The sequence below is a fragment of the Phalacrocorax aristotelis genome, chromosome 17, assembly GCF_949628215.1.
Source record: "Phalacrocorax aristotelis chromosome 17, bGulAri2.1, whole genome shotgun sequence".
Taxonomy (NCBI): Eukaryota; Metazoa; Chordata; class Aves; order Suliformes; family Phalacrocoracidae; genus Phalacrocorax; species Phalacrocorax aristotelis.
The window spans coordinates 11,921,943-11,937,976 of record NC_134292.1 but is presented as its reverse complement, the minus strand read 5'-3'; the positions used below and the strand labels follow the sequence as shown (position 1 = coordinate 11,937,976).

The following is a 16,034-nucleotide window of genomic DNA, read 5'->3' as shown; positions in this document are numbered from 1 at the left end:
GAAAATAGCAAGGTCTGACAGGGTATTTTCCCCTCCATGACTCTATTACTGTGCCTGAAGATGCTGCTTGAGTTTATACAATGCTTTCGATGGAACCTTTCATACACCCATTACCTTCATCAGTTCTCACCACCAACCAAGAAGGTAGCTAGCTTACTTCTAATTTTGGTTTTAAAAGGTTTGATTTAAGGATTGTGTTGGTTTTTTTTTTCCCCTGCGTGTAGTATCAGCTCCCTAGAACTTGGTCCCAAATCAAAAGACATAATTGTTTGAAAAGCCTTCTGAATATTCTTTAGATGCTATTTAGCTCAATCCATCCACTACAAGGGATGGTTTCGCACAGCTCCTATTAAACAGTCCTAGGATCAGTGCCAAGAGTACTTGGGGATTTATGGTTATGGCTAAGTAATCAATGTGATAAGGTAAATGGTCCTTTTCACCAGCCTAACTGGACCACTCCTACCTCTTATTTCACTGTTTGGGATTTCCTAGTGCAACACCACGTGTAAATATTTATGTACTTTATATAAGATGTAGAAAAACATCAAACACACAATCCCATCTATCTAAAACTGAGGATGGATGGCAGTCAGCAGCGTTTAAAGTGACAATAGTTCCTCTGAAGACAGGTAATACTGTAAACGCAGTACAGCAACACCAGGTTGCCTTTTCCCCCACAGTTTTCACTTACATATGCTTGAGATAAAGTAAGAAGCCAACATACTTTAACTTCTATTCTTCCTAGTTGCAATTTTGAGCCTTCCAGAAGTATTCAACTATATTCATTTTCACAACCTTTGAAACTTTAGAGATAGACCTCTCAGGCCACTACTGGTGCTAATGAAACACATGTTAAAAATAAACACATACTAAATCTACCTGGAATTTTACTGTATTGCTTACTAAGCATGCAACAACATGCTCACCTTTTAATTTATAATGCAATAAAGCTTTCAAGCCTGAAGCCAAATTATTTAAGAACATTTCTGTTACCCTTCTCAGAATTCATTCATTTCTGATGAAGGAAAGATTAAATATAGGCTGGAAATATATTCATAACGTATACGTTCACAGAAACTGCCAGACATTTTCACATCATTAAATCATAACTGAAATAAGTAACATCACATACAGCTACGAAATGCGCACTGTCTGTACCAGTAACGTCAACTTCATTATCACACTGGCTGTATGGTCTCCCTTCCACATCAAGGGAACAATCAGCTATTTGCACATAAGTAAGCAAACTTACTGTACTACCAGCAAGTTGACAATCTACATGTGAAATACAAACAGTTTCCACTCTCAATCGACATCTGAAGAGCCCTTGTAAAAAAGAAGAGCCAAAAATCAAGTAGCAGGGAAGACTGATTGTTCCCAACCTATGGCAAAAACATCCAATTTAAGCCAATCCCTAAAATTAGTTGTGCGCAATGGAAACTTAGAATCCAAATTACTTCCACAGCTTGTTCCTATCGAGACACCTTTAGCAACTAACTATCTCAAACAAGAGCACAAGCAAATGGATCATCTTAAGCCAGGGAGACGAGAAACAGAAGTAACATCCAAAGTACAAAATAAAATAAAAAAATTAAATTAGCTCTGCTGCTACAGCCCCAAAATCCAAATGTGGGAACTGTTCAGCCTGGTCTGTTCTCAGTAACCTTAACAAACATATGATCTTAAATCCTAACAAAGCTTTCTATAAATACATATATACATATGTGATTAGAAACACCACCACTTAACACGGATGAATCCTGTTTAATGAGCATACTTCCAAGCACTTGACAAATATTAAGCAAACTTCACAAAGATACTTATGAAATACTGCTGTAATTTCTCAAATGTTTAAGGAAAGCTTAGGTGGACCAAAGTAAAAGAGCAAGCCCATGTCAGATGGGCTCAAAATCCATGAAACCTGCTGCAGCCACTCTCTTCCTGCAGTTTCTCTCTAGAGCCATTAATTTGAGTCTTTAATAGCCAACATATCTGTCTCAAATACAGGGGAAAGGAACAGAGGAAGATATATATATATACACACACAGAGAGATAGCGATATATGTTCACCCAACTTCAAAACATCGGAACAACAGCTTGAAGTATTTACATTTCTCATAATCAGAAGTAAGAGGAAATGATGCCGAGAATTTATGCAGCCCAGCCAATCTGAAGATTCATACGCTTCAAATCCAAAGGCAACTTCAAAGCCACCTCATAAAACCCTACGCAAAACCTCCAAGCAGCCAGATGCCAGCACTGCAGGAAGAACTTTCACAGCATCTGGATCTTGCAAGTCACGGCCAAACGGAAGCACAAACTCTTCCCCCTGTAAAAAGATTTAACATTTTTTCTACTTACAAAAATAGCTACGTTAGAAATATGTTTGTACTTCTTCCACCTCAAAATATGCTGAATAACACTGTATTATCAATATTGCTATAGGGTATCTTCGCTAGACTAAACAGTCAGCTTCCCTACACCCTCCTGAGTATCCGGAACTAATGGCATCGGTTTTCCGAACATTAACGGAGCTCTTCAGCTCATATCCACACTTCTGTATTGCTGTAGATAACGCATCACCATCTCCCTTTCCACATGGGCACAGTTTTCCTTAAGAACAAGGCTCATTCACCAGTGCCTTGCAGTTCAAGGCTACAGGGTAAAACACAAAAGATCTGTTCTTTATGAAGTCTGCATAGCTACTTTTATTACTTATTTTGATGACAGACAGGGTTAATGAAGTTCTTGTGGGGAACTCTCCCTTTCCTGGGCTAAATGCCCAAATTCTTTTAGGATTCACAAGACTTGTCTATTTAAATTGGGTCCAATTTTTTCCCCCTACAGAAAGGCCTGCACAGAATGTTCTGAAGAGAAACTGGGAATTAACCTTTCCAGAAAATCATAACTAACTGTACAAGCTCTGTATAAGAGACAAATCACATTCCACACTATATTCTGCCCTCTATGTAACAATTTCCTATTATTCTAATAAGCTGCAATGTCAAAGCATAAACTCAGTATCAGGTTATTAAAAACCATAAGCTTACTCATGCAAACAAAAATCTTCTATCCCGCCCACCCTGCATTTCTTTCCCAACCTCCCGACTGCCAAGACACTGCACTAATCTCAGATTAATACTATGCTGTTAGAACAGAAATTCACCTATTCGATGGAGCTAGAAAAATTACGCTTTACTTAAGTCGACAGCTCCACAGTTTCAGTTCCAGTTTCTTGCCTGAAAAATCTCTACAGTATACCATGAGGTGCCTTTCAGATATTCCCAGCTCTACAGCAATGTATTGATCAGAGACCGAGCAGTTTTGCACCATACAGGTACAAGAAATCAGCAGAGTGGAGAAGAGTTGCCCTGCCCTGGTCCTTCCTTCCCCCTAAAACTGCAGTGCACCTCACAGTTGTTTTGCAGACGCTACACAGTCCTCCAGATAATAATATAAAAGACGGCACTTGTGTCAGAGAGCATGAAACTGAAGAAATAACAGACCTTTGCAAAGGCCTTTACATTGTGTTTCCAAAATGCTGCAACTGTTCTACCTACCACCAGGTACCTACTTATCAACCACAGACAGCCATTCTAAGTACTTAGGGTTAAAGCACTAATGCAATTAAAAGGAAGAAACAAAATAGTCCAGCTGAGGCACAGAATGCAATTTAGCTTTCAGCACTCTGTGAACTCAGTAAAATATAATTTTTCAACCATCTCAAATTACCAGTTTTTACAAGTAATTATGCAGAATGCAGCTGAAAATATCTACCATGGACCAGTTCACCAGCATTCAGACAACTGTGTGCCATCAGATATTTGCACAAACACAAAGGTTTGTTTCAGAAAGGAAACACAAATATTTACAGTATTTCAAAATAAGCTACAATATGGCTTAGTAATATCAATGCAAATTATGTTGGCGCTTTATTAATACCTGTGAATAACACACTACTACTCATCAATAGGAATAATTTTTCCAAGTTCAGCAAAACCCACACGCAGCTATCCTCGACCAGTGAAGCAGCAACACGGCAAAGGAAGTGCAAAAGCAGAAAAATTAAAAACTAAAGAACGGTGACAGCCAAGGATCAAACTGACCTAGTGTAAAACACAACAGCTTCAAGAGCCAGTAGAAAAATATAAATGAGTAGTGAGGTAGCAATTTATTTGGAAATGACACGAATTGCTGTATTTAGTGTCCAGGCTTGACTGGAGTCAAAGCTGGGACAAAACACGCCTGTCCCGACTCCTACTCTACTCTGCTCTAACCCCTAGCCAGTGTAACAAAATAAACATGGATCACCACAGTGATGTCAGCAGGATCCTGCAGGGATTTATAGATATTTGGAAAGCAAAAAGAACGTGTGGGCAAGGTTTCTATAAAAACAACAAAGCCGTTCCGGTAGCACACATTCTCCTGAGTGGACAGAGTTCCCACACTACAACCAAGAGCTGCATAACAACTTGTTTTAAAAGGGTAAGTGTGTGGAAAAGGGGAACACACACGTAAGAAAAATGAGATATTTAAATAAATAGAAAATATTTATTAATCAACTTGCAACATCTGCCAGTTGGTTGACAGACATGGACTATTTCAGATCAAACAAAGGCAAGGGAGAAGTGAATCCAAAGCCGCAGAAACACAGACCTTCAGTGTAAGGAGGCAGGGGCAAGACTACACCATCCAGTTTTAGAGGCCAAACCTAACTTTTAGAACACAGCAGATGGCAAGGAGAGTTGCTTTGGCAGAGCAGCTAGGGACCCCAGCTCCACTGCACAATGACTCACTCCCTGAAGGGTTTACAGCTTAAACCAAGCCAAAAGCCTACTAGTAAAATGATAGTTAGCCTACAGAAGAACACAACTGCCACATGCTCTCAGCAAAACGCACAGCCACGTACTTGCAAGCATCAGTATTTCATCCTATGGTGACAGCATGAAGGAAAAACTATGGACAACAGCAACTGAGCCCGGAGGGGCATCATGAACAAAAGCTACACTGGTTATTACTGCTGCCTGGTGACTTAAGAGTAGATACAAGTTTAGATATGTTCTTGTATAACAAATTAGAGACAGCCTCCAAAGGGAAACTAATCCCCACATCATCTCATTGCTTTTATCAAACCCATTAATGCCATCTATGTCACCAAAAAAGCAAGCAAGCTGGCAATCGGCTGTCCCCAGTTTCAGATGAACGATAGCAAAGATAACATGCGACTTAAGTCTGGCAAGACTCATGATGAATGATTCGTTTCAAACTTTACTTCCTTTGGAGGACCACATGTAAACAGGTTGTTTAAAAACACACACAACGCTCATCTCCTGCCAACCCAGGCTTCACTTTCACTGAAGCTTTTCTAGCTGACCAACTTCTCACATACCAGCTGGGAGAAACCCACTGCCAGCTTCTCCTGCCAGTCCCACAAACTCTGAAATAAGCTGACAAAAGGCAGGAGGGCACCTCAGAGACCTGTGCCGTGGCCACACTGTGCAGGAGAGAAGCAGCAAGCACAAAGCTCCTACACACAGCCGCCTTCAGGAAAATGTAAAACCAAATACTCCAAAGGTGCGCCTAGATGTGAATAAGGTGACTAGGAGAAGATGATCCGAGCAATGCTGAAGTATTGTTTTTCATTGCCTTGCTGTTGACGGAATGAATGATGCTGAGGCAGTAAACATTTGACCTTCCTATCCTGAAAATGAAGTTATTGTTTCCTTCATAACCCTTTGACATTTTTCTAATCCATAAGCAAACAGAATATTGAGGGGTTTTATGGAAAAAAAACCAAACCAACCAAACCAAAAACCAGGAAACACCATAGTGTGATGTGCTTTCAAAACAACCAACTCCAAAAAACCCCTGGCTGAATCTTTGAAAAACAATACGCACTTCATTGAGAACAACAACACACAGTACATTTTACCAAAAATGCTGCAACGTCTGTTTGTCCATGAGAATGAATCACGGTTTACCTCTGGGAAGAAAGAAAAGTGCAACTAGAGCACAGGCTCCTTCGGGGACTTATTACATGCTCAAAAAGCCATCACAGATGGTGAAACCTGCTTTTGCAGCAGAAGCTTCATCTTGAAAATAAACAACAGAAAAACAGAAGAAAGGTCTTCTCTTTGGTCTATTACACTTCAGCATTCACAGGTAACAAAAAGGAAGAGACTGTGGCACTAGATTATTTAGAATCTTTGGCCTTATCGACCTTAGACTTTCCAGAAAATTTCCTACCATCCTACTGTTCCCAAGAGCTAGTGGCTGCCCGAGCAGTCACGGGTGTTCCCCACACCCAGGATGTCCAAGTCACCAGCAATTTTCTTGACTACACATACCCCTCTCCCACCAGACAGCTCCAAACTTATGCTCAACAGGTGAAATGCCACAGAAAGAGGGCATGCGCCTTCGCGACACAAGGATCACCACCGTCAGGTCGCACTGCTGTGGTAACGCTGATGGCAGCAGGAGGAGCAAGAGGAACACGGCAATTTCAGGAAGCAGAACTCCAGTGCTGGGGAGATGCCTTTATTCTCCCTTTCCGTAGGCCAACTGAAACCCCATAGAGTCAGAGCAGATTTTCACTTTAACATGGACAGCCACAGTGAGAACATAAATTAAGCCAGCCATCCCTCCCTATTACAGGGCCAAACCCTCCCCTAGAGAGCTGTGTGCTCACAGCACAGCAAAATGCTTGACTTGTAGTAATCAGTTTCATCAACAGACATTCAAAAATATTTAAACATTATTTGCATTGATTTTGACTTAAGTAGCTGCAACTTGATTAACAGTCTTCTCAGAGAACTGCTGGGCGTTTTCCATCTCCCTGCATTAGTGCTGAAACACAAAAGCTAAAATAAGTCATCATAGTCACTTTGAAGTACAAACCAGGGAGACTACAAGAAATCCCAATAAATAAGTCACAGAGTAAGTTATTGCATACCTGAATATATATGGAACTAAGAGCAACTACAGGTAAAGAATCATACCCAATGCTGTTTACCCTTGGATGGTAAAGTTCTTACAACTGACATAATGTTATAAATTGAGTAATTGACCCACGAGGAAGTACGGAGCTCAAGAGAGTTAAAAATTACCCTATAAATACCATAAAGATTAACAGATTTGTAATACCCACCCAAGAAGCACTTACTCTAAGTAGAATGATTATGAAAACACAGCAAGAATATTTACTACATAGTACCGCGTTCAGTATATACAGACTGCCACAAAAGGCAGCACTGGTTCTTAATATAGTGACAGCTGAAAGTCACCACTTAGATTTCCCGACTGATTAAAGGGTAGCATACAGACACACACACACTTGTGACTTATTTGCTTCTTTGGAATACATTCATATGTTTTCAAAAACCCTTCTCAAGGTCATTTGGGGTTTTTTTTTTCCATTTCAACATTTTTGAGACTTAGGTTTTGCACAACTCTGACAGAAGAGCTAATGAAATTCTGACAGCACAAAGCAGAACTTGCATGAACAAAAGGAGGGAATTTGTGCGTCCATGTTTTGTTGATACCGATTCTACCCCGAGTCCCCACTCTTGGAGGAAAGGAACCTGAAAACATCTACAGCTTTTCTCCCCACCTCCTCGCTGTAACAACATACGTACGCCCTGAGAACCAGAACCCACCACAAACCCTCCAAGACAGGCGTGACATTCAGAGCTTTCCTATGCAAGAAACAAGATGTTCCAACAAGGAGAAAACCCACTCCTTTTCAGGACAGCAGGGACAAGTGTCCACAAGGTTAAGAATAAGACAGAGACAAACTGAAATTCCTGAAAGGAATTGTATTTAATGTACTGTGAAGTTGCAATCCACCCTGTAGGTCAACATTCCCCAATTAGTGCACCATCTGTAGTGGTTCTGATCTCCAACTCCACAGTTTAAAAATCACTAGGTTAAAAAAAAAAGTTATTCTCCCAAGTGAAAAAGGACAGTTGGCTCTAAGGAAAGAAGGAAAATTGGAACTTCTGTTATCCTGTACCACTGGAGCCAGGAGATAGCGGCTGCCTCGGAAGCAAGCACCACCAAGCAGTGAGTATGGACAGAAGAGCTCAGGCTGTGCTACCTCCCAGCACACCCGGCTCCAAGAGGGAGCAATCCCAACTATCCAGCACCCGTTTTTCCTGTCAGCATGGACTTAAAGCTCCACTTCATGCACGCCACGAGTTTTCAACAGGGTGGTGGATATTTCCCACCTCATAGCAAGTGGGCTTCTCAAAGACCGAACGACAAAAGTAACTGGAGAACAGTATCTGTCACTGAGCTCTGCAAAATGAAAGACTTGCAAATCCTCCCCAGGGCGTGGAGCAACACCTGCTCCATCAGCAGGCTGGGCCAGGCGCAGGGTCACAGCCCTTATCAGTTCGGTTTTTGACCCCTGAAATAGTAGCGTGCTAGGTGAGGCAACTATGAGTCACTCGGATATAGTGCATGGAAGAGCAGGATGGCAAAAGCGTCCCCCAAATGGATGGCGTAACCAGTCCTGGGGAATCCCACCCAGACCAAATACCAAAGGATGTTTCGGCCCCAAAAGGTGGGATGCTGTGTTGAAACAAGACACTGAGACCTCCTCAGGAAGGTCCCTCAGCTGTCTCCTGGCAATGCTGAAATGCATGTCTGGGGACGCACCAGCCAGGCTGTTGACAGCAATTCATTTTGTAAATAGCTGTGGCAGCGCAAGACATCATCATCCCCCTCCTCAAAGGGGAATCTCTGCCCTTTCCTCTAGCATGGCCACCCTCGGGTTTATTACCCTTGATTCCTCAGATAAGTTGCTTTATAAGAGGTTTAAGCTCACTGAACTAGCATTGCCTGAAAAGTGCCAGGGAGCACTCCCACACGTCGCTCCGCCACCGGCAACGCAAGATCAGGAACCAATAACCAGAGGGCTTGTTTCCAAAAAACAACGCATCCACTGAACTAGAACAACCAACCAAACAAAACCCACCACCACCAAACCAGCATATTACACATCATACTGAGATAGATCAGTCCACAGGTGCAGCCACATTTTAAAGACACGGTGAGCTGAAACAAGCACAGACCACTGCGCCTGCCAGCTCCCCACAGAGAAGTCAGAATAGCTTCAGAATGAGAACTGCTTGAAATTATGACCAAAAACCAGTCAATAGTTTGATAAAACAACAAAATAAACTGCCTTCCTAAAAAGTAAATGCATTGATTTGTCAGGGTTGGTGCCTGAGGTCTGCCCAAAGGCAGGGGATGGCTTGGCACCTACTTTGATTCATCATTGGAAACACACACAGAGGTTGGAGTCCAGAACTGGAGACCGAAGTTACTCAAAGCAGATAAACACAGAAGCTTTAAAAAGTGTCTACAGATTATAACATACCTGTTAAAAGTCTGGGGAGGGGAGAAAAAAAGAAAAAAGAAAACAAGATGGCAAGGAAACAACTATAAGGGAAAACGCTTTATGGCGGCAGCAGCAGAAACTGTTTAATTTAAAAAGAACAATCTTACCACCTTCTGCACTTTGTGATCGAACGTGCTGTAACTATTTTAATGTTTTACAACTGCCATGGTGCGCTACCATGTAGATAATTAAAACAGCATATCCAGTTTACAATCTAAAACGAAATTAACGTAGTACTACCCTTTTCTGCCATCTTGAGATGTTAGCAGAAAACACTCAGCTCTAACAGAAACCATTACACCTTTCACACCTGCTCTTTTTCAGACTTCATTGCACTTGGACTTTCTTAAAAATATGGATTTGCTACAAACCTCAAACGTCCTTGACTGTTTCTAACCTACCCAATTTCGTTGTGTAAAACAGAGTACAACAGGACAGACAATCCCACCTTGTCTTACTGAAACACAGCAGACTCTGAAGAAGTAATTCATAAACTACCTGCAAGTCTTTTTTTTTTTTTTTTGAGACGTAATAAATAATGCATTCTGACTGCTAAACAAGCATTTGTGAGGTTTCAAGAACGCTTTGGAGTACAAAATTCCTAGAGTCTCATTCACTTACACCACTTGGTTTCAAATAGAGTCTGCTGTCGGTTCACTTAATCGTGTAACAGGAAACTCAAATTTGACTAAAAGGTTGTATTATATTACTACTGGGTTTATATGGAAACCTTTTGAGAAGTAAGAAGCTACGGGGAAGTTTTTTTTTCCTCTCCCATCTGCGACAGACAGCTGTTCGTGGCCTGGAATCTCTGATAGCAGACACTTAAAGTAGCACCAAGCTGAAGTAAACACTTTAGAAATCTAATTTCTTTAATTGTACTGACACCGTAAAATTATTTGCAATTTATTGCATCGTGCCACATGACAAGCTGTATCATATGACTAAACAATGGCAGCTAAATATATGGTTTTAATTGAATAATTTTTTTTCTGAAATATTTTAAAGTGTTAAAAAACAATCCCAGAGACTTCTCAGCCACGTACGGCAATGGTGCTTACAGCAAGTCCAGATGTTCAAATACTTAGCACAGGTTAGAACTTGAAATAATCTTGATCCAATCCAATATGCATATAAAAGAATAAGGCAAGATAGAAAAAGACCTATCTACCCATAAAAAGATTTGACAGCTTTACAGACTTCTGCATTCAAACCACTATTAAAAATAACTCCCTGTGGTTTTCTGTTTTTAAACAAAATTTAGCTAAAAGCTCTAGAACTGCCCTCTCTGTTACACGCTTACACAGAACCTCAGTTCTCCCTGTCCTACATTTCAGCCAACTAAAGACAGCTGCTGCCATTCCGGCTTTAAAAACCAAACGCGCACACCTCCACACACACCCCCAAACCTGTAAGACATTCTTAAACAAGTATTTTATAGGACTTAGTTTTCTATGTAATTTAGACACATCACAGCAATTTCAACCTGCTGGGAAAAAAATGCTATGACTTCAAATTCGGTTTTAAATCTGGATTTTGCATGCAATTTTTTTGGCTTCTGTTTTTTTTCCTTCAAAAAGAAAAATATCGCCTGCGCCAACAGCACCTCTCAGTTTGAACACAGCCGCCTTCTATCTCCTAGATACCCTTTTTTCCCCTCCTTTTAACTTGAGAGACACAGTTCTACACTGGAACATGGAATTCAGAAGTGGGAATCACATCACATCACGTCCAGCGTGCTCTGCACCCGACAGACTACAGTTCCCTTAAGAGCATCAGGCCAGAAGGGCCCAGCCTGCTCTCCCAGCGCCCGTCCCAGTCCCTCGTGGCAGCAGTGCTTCGATCCCTCAGTGGGTCAGCTCCTCTCTGCAAAAAGGCAAGGACACAGCCAGGGAAAACACAAACTGCCCTTTCAGCAGCCACAAAGAGAACAGTGGTTCAACTCTCTTATTTCATCAAACATTTTTGGGTGGGTTTTTTTTTTCTCCACTCCTTCCTTCTTGGTTCCTTAGTTTTACACCAATTTACCAAGCTGAGCCAACACACCAACATTCAGAATGCCAGCCCTGGCACAGGGGAGCAGAGAGCAGGGGGCAAACCATCCAGTTTGGTAGCACCAAGCTGGCTGATGTTAGCTCAGCCATCCAGGGACTCTACGCGATGCTGAGACAGACCAAATCTTCCCAATTCTGTTATCCTCAGCTTTCAGATAAGCCGTACTTATCTTCCAGGGCACTTAGCGATCTACCAATGAAAAGTACAAGGAACTTGCTGAGTACTTGCATGCACTTGCACTAAAGGCTTTACAAAGGGAAGGGTGAGTGTAATAAATGCAGCACTAACAGGACTTATTAACAGAAGAAACCATTCTCAAGGACTCTGCCTTTAACAGGACAGCGTGTTAATTCTGTCCATTTTAGACAACCTTTAACTTCCACGATTTTATACTGGGAGAGGCCATTTTGTCCAGTCCACAGCATGTGGCACAGACGCACATAAGCTTCCTCTGCCTCCATGCCTGTCCTGTAACCAGTAGCAGAGTGGGTCACCGTTTTCTTGCCAAAAGCCACACTTTCAGGGTCCTCAGCGAACCATATTTCAACTGCACAAGTATTTAGTACTTACTTTCAAAATTGCAAGAATGTTTTTCTTGCACCTTGCATTTATACTGGATACAAAGACATATATCACATAATTTCCTACGAACAACCCGGTCAAGCGCCTGGAGAGGTGTACACTGAATTAGTCACCATCATTCCCATAAAAGGTAAAACAGCCTGGTTAAGTGAGCTCACAAGACAAATGCAGGGGTGCATGTCACAGGTAGAATGGCTATTTGTGACTTCCTGAATCATAATTCTGTGCTCAAACCGTACAGAGCATCACGGCCACCATCCAGCCAGGCATGCGTCAAGCTGTAGTAACACCGAGGAAGTGGCAATTAAAAACACGTTCACTCACTGGTAAAGAGGAGCCCAACTTCTAAACTGAAGTTCCATGTATTTGTTTTTCTCATTTGCTGGAGATCACCGTGAACAACCCCTTCTATAAAGAAGACCACCTGAGAAAAGCAAATTAGATTGACAAAAGCTAAAACACAAGCTAGGCTCTTAAACTCCTTTTCTGTAAGGACTGTATCCCAACAATTTTGTTTAGCACAGAGAGAAAAACCAAGCCCCAGAGGTCACACTGATGCCCTCTTTCATCATTTCGTTTTTGAAATCTTCCTCTAGTACTTCCTCTGCTCTTCCAGCAACATACAGTCAATGTTCTTGCTTTAAATTCGGAATGGACAGGTTTGATTTCTACCGCCTGCCCCCCTGGTTGGCTGCTCTGGTTCACATGGTCTAGTCTGTACCGCCACAGAGTTTCCTGGGTGTACATTCTCCACAGCCTTGGGGTAAATACATCTGGCACCACATAAAGCAGGAAAAGGTGTTAAAGTGCATCCACTAATTTGTCCTCCACACATCTAGGAAGCGTGCTCTGAAGGTGCACGGGAGGTGGACTTGTGGGCAACTACAACTCATTTTAGGGCTCAGAAAGGAAAGGTAGAGCACGAGAAACACCACACACACACACCCTGGGTATTTCTGGCTTCTCGCCCCATGCTGAAAAAATATTCATTTTACCCTGAGTAAACAATCATTAATAGATCGTTCAGTATGCAAAACAGTCTTTAAAGCCATTGAGAGAGGCCTTCAGACCAACGGGTGGGTCTGAATAAAGCCAAAAAGCACGTTGTAAGATAAATCTCAGAATCTCCTGCCATTTTCTCTAGCACAGCCCTGATTATTACAAGAAATGAGAAAAGCCAGCGTAGACTCAAAATTTTCAATGCGCATTTAAAGTATTACATATTAACATAAAACTTTTCCGGTAGGATAACAGAAGGCTAGTACTACCAAAAAAATCTGTTTCCCAATGTGGGTTTGGCGTCCAAATTATTCATCTTCACCTGATTTTCTCCCAACAAAGTAAATACTGAAGGATCTGAAAAGGTGTATTGAAACTCCTATTCAAATTATGCGTCCGTCCTCTCTTGTGAAACACGTATTTGTCAAGAAACTGAATTCCAGAGGAAGGAGGGAAAACAAAACATGCAGAAGTGCTTTATATTTCACAGGTGTAAGACACCAAAAAGGTTGATTCTGTTCTCTCAAGTCCCTTTTGGGTGACATCAGTCACTCCCATTCCATCTAGAAGTCTCACTTCCCACAGAAGATGCTCTTTTTCCACCATAACAAAAGTTCCTCTCAGCCCCCATTTTTTTTTTAGGTCTCAAAGCGCAGAGCCATAGGAAACAGGGGCAGCAGTACTCTTATCTAGAAAAAGTTCCTCTTTTTTTTCCTCTGCTGTTGCTTAAAAGAATATAACTGCCACAAAGAATGTCGACAGGAAAAAAAATGACAGTGGAAAGAGTTTGACTCAATGTCAAGAGATGTCTCAAAATGTAAAAACTGTAGAAATGCTGCAGAAGTTAAACGGTTGGTTATAATGATTCACACAAAAAAAATATTAACTTTTAAAGGAGACACAGAAACAACAGCAAGACAGTCATAACGTGTCAGGAACTTGCATCACTGGACTTCTAACTGCTACAATATTTCCTATCAAACTACTTATACTGTGATAAAGCCATAGGCAATCACCATTGGCAGAAATATTCCATGTGTGCGAACAGACAGACAAACAGATGGAGCTCCGAAATCCACCATTATTCTAAAGAAGCATAAATCACACTTTGGAGGGAATAACATGCTGGGAGGAAGAAAAAATGGTATTTCATAGTTCGGCTCTAACGTGCTCTCTCAAAAGCGATGCGGTAATCCCTAAGGCGCCGGGTTTATCTCGGAGTTCCCATCTCCTGAGACAGCGCAGGGGAGAGCGCCCCGAGAACAGGTACCGCCGCTCTCCCGGGAAGGGTGCGGGGATCGCCCGGGGCTGCAGCCTCCTGGGGGGGTCTCAGGGCAGCGCCCCGGGCCTCCCGGGGACCCCGGCGTTTTCTGCGCCAGCCCGGGGAGCCCCCAGAGCCTCCCGGAGGGGAGACGAATTAGCGAGAAGCACGTACCGGGCTCTCGGTGGGCAGCGGGGTATGCGGGGCGCGCCTGCGGGAGCCGCTCCGCCGGGCCCGGGTCTCGGCAGCACCGCCGCTGTGCGCGGGGAAAGGGAGAAACAAAACCAAACCCCAACCAGAAAACCAAAACCCTCCAAAAACAAACTCTGCGATGACGCCAAACCCCACAAACATCCGTATTTTTATACGGGTTTTAACTTCGCTCGCACCGCCACGCTGCCAGACACCCCCTCCCCGACCGGAGCCGACGCCGCCCCGCGCAGTTTTGGTGACATTCCCGGTGGTTTCCCGCTCCTGCCCGGGCACGTGTTGGCCCCGGGGCCGGCGGCTCCCGCACCGCGGAAGGCCACGAGGCGCCGCGGCCCGTACCCCGCGCCGGGACACCCGGACCCCCCCTCCTCCCCGCACCCTCCGCTGGCCCCGCGGCGCGGGACCGGCCGGGGCTACCCGGTGGGGACGGCGGAGGCGCGGCAGCACCGCCTGAGGGGCCGCGCGGCTCAGGGGCCCACGGCGGGCACACCCCCGCACGGCGCGGCGCGGCCCGCGGCGGCAGGGACCCGTCGTGCTCACCTGCGGCCGGCGAGGCAGCGGGGAAGCGCCGGTGCCCGTGGCGGAGGAGGCGGGAGGGAGGGGAGGGAAGGGGAGGGCGGCGGCCCCCACAGCCCCTCAGGCCAGCGAGCGAGCGGCGCCGCGTCCCGCAGACAACTTCGTCGCGCGCCCGCCCCACCGCGCGCGCGCGCGCCCGCCCGCCCTGCCCGCGCACGCACGCGCCCGCCCGCCGTCGCCGCTCGGGAGCGCGCGCCCCGCCGGCTGCCACGCAGGCCGGGCGGGCCGGGAGCGCGCCGCGGGCCGGGGCCGTGCGGGGCCTTACCGGGCCGGGTCCACCCGCCGTCCCGCCCCGCCGCGTACCTGGGCCGGCGCCGGTCCCGCTCCCCGGGGCGCGGACTGCGGGGTTTTGTTTTTTCCACGTCCCGCGGTGCGTCAGCGCCGAAGCCCGGCGGCCCCCGGGGAGCCGAGCGCGAGCGAAGCCCTCCCACCGCCGCCGCGGCCTTTCCTCCCCCGGAAAACGACGGTTTCCCCGCGCCTCGGGTGTCGGAAGAAATGCCCGCGGCTCCCCCCGCCCTGAAAACCGACCCGGCGCCTGCTTGCGGGGTTTCCCGTTTTTAGCTGCAGGCTCGCGATCCCGGGATTAGCTCCTTCCGCCGCCGCTTGTGCAAGGCGCGGGGCGGCGGCGGCGGCCGGGGCGGGCGGCCCTTGCACAACGGCGGGGCCGCCGCCGCCGCCGCTTCCTTCGCGTTCCTTCTTCCGTCGGGGCTTGGGCAGGACGGGGATCTGGGGGACGCTGGGGTCCTGCACCCCGGTGGGCCCGGCGCCTGGAGGGGAGCGCGTCGGTGGTTTTGCAGGAATAAGGGTCTAAACGGGTCTAAAGCTCTAAAATACATTCAACATTTCAGGTGGAGAATCCTTAATTCACGAATTGCTGTGTTTTGCGGGTGAGGATAAATGTTAGCGCTCTGTTTAAGTTGAATTCGAACTTGAAATTCAACAGGGTTT

General features: G+C 45.0%; 1 protein-coding gene across 6 annotated transcripts in view; it reads right to left on the bottom strand.

Annotated features, from left to right (window-relative positions):
• NEK6 (NIMA related kinase 6) overlaps nt 1-15,790 on the bottom strand; it is a 69,778-nt gene extending 53,988 nt beyond the window's left edge. The window contains exon 1 of one of the 6 annotated variants that reach the window (XM_075112244.1): nt 15,615-15,790. The gene's annotated coding sequence lies outside the window, so the exon portion shown is untranslated. Of the gene's footprint in view, nt 1-15,050; nt 15,234-15,389 lie in introns of those variants that run through there. The other 5 variants (XM_075112242.1, XM_075112245.1, XM_075112243.1 and 2 more) reach the window with 5 other exon arrangements.
• Between the last annotated feature and the right edge of the window lie 244 nt (nt 15,791-16,034).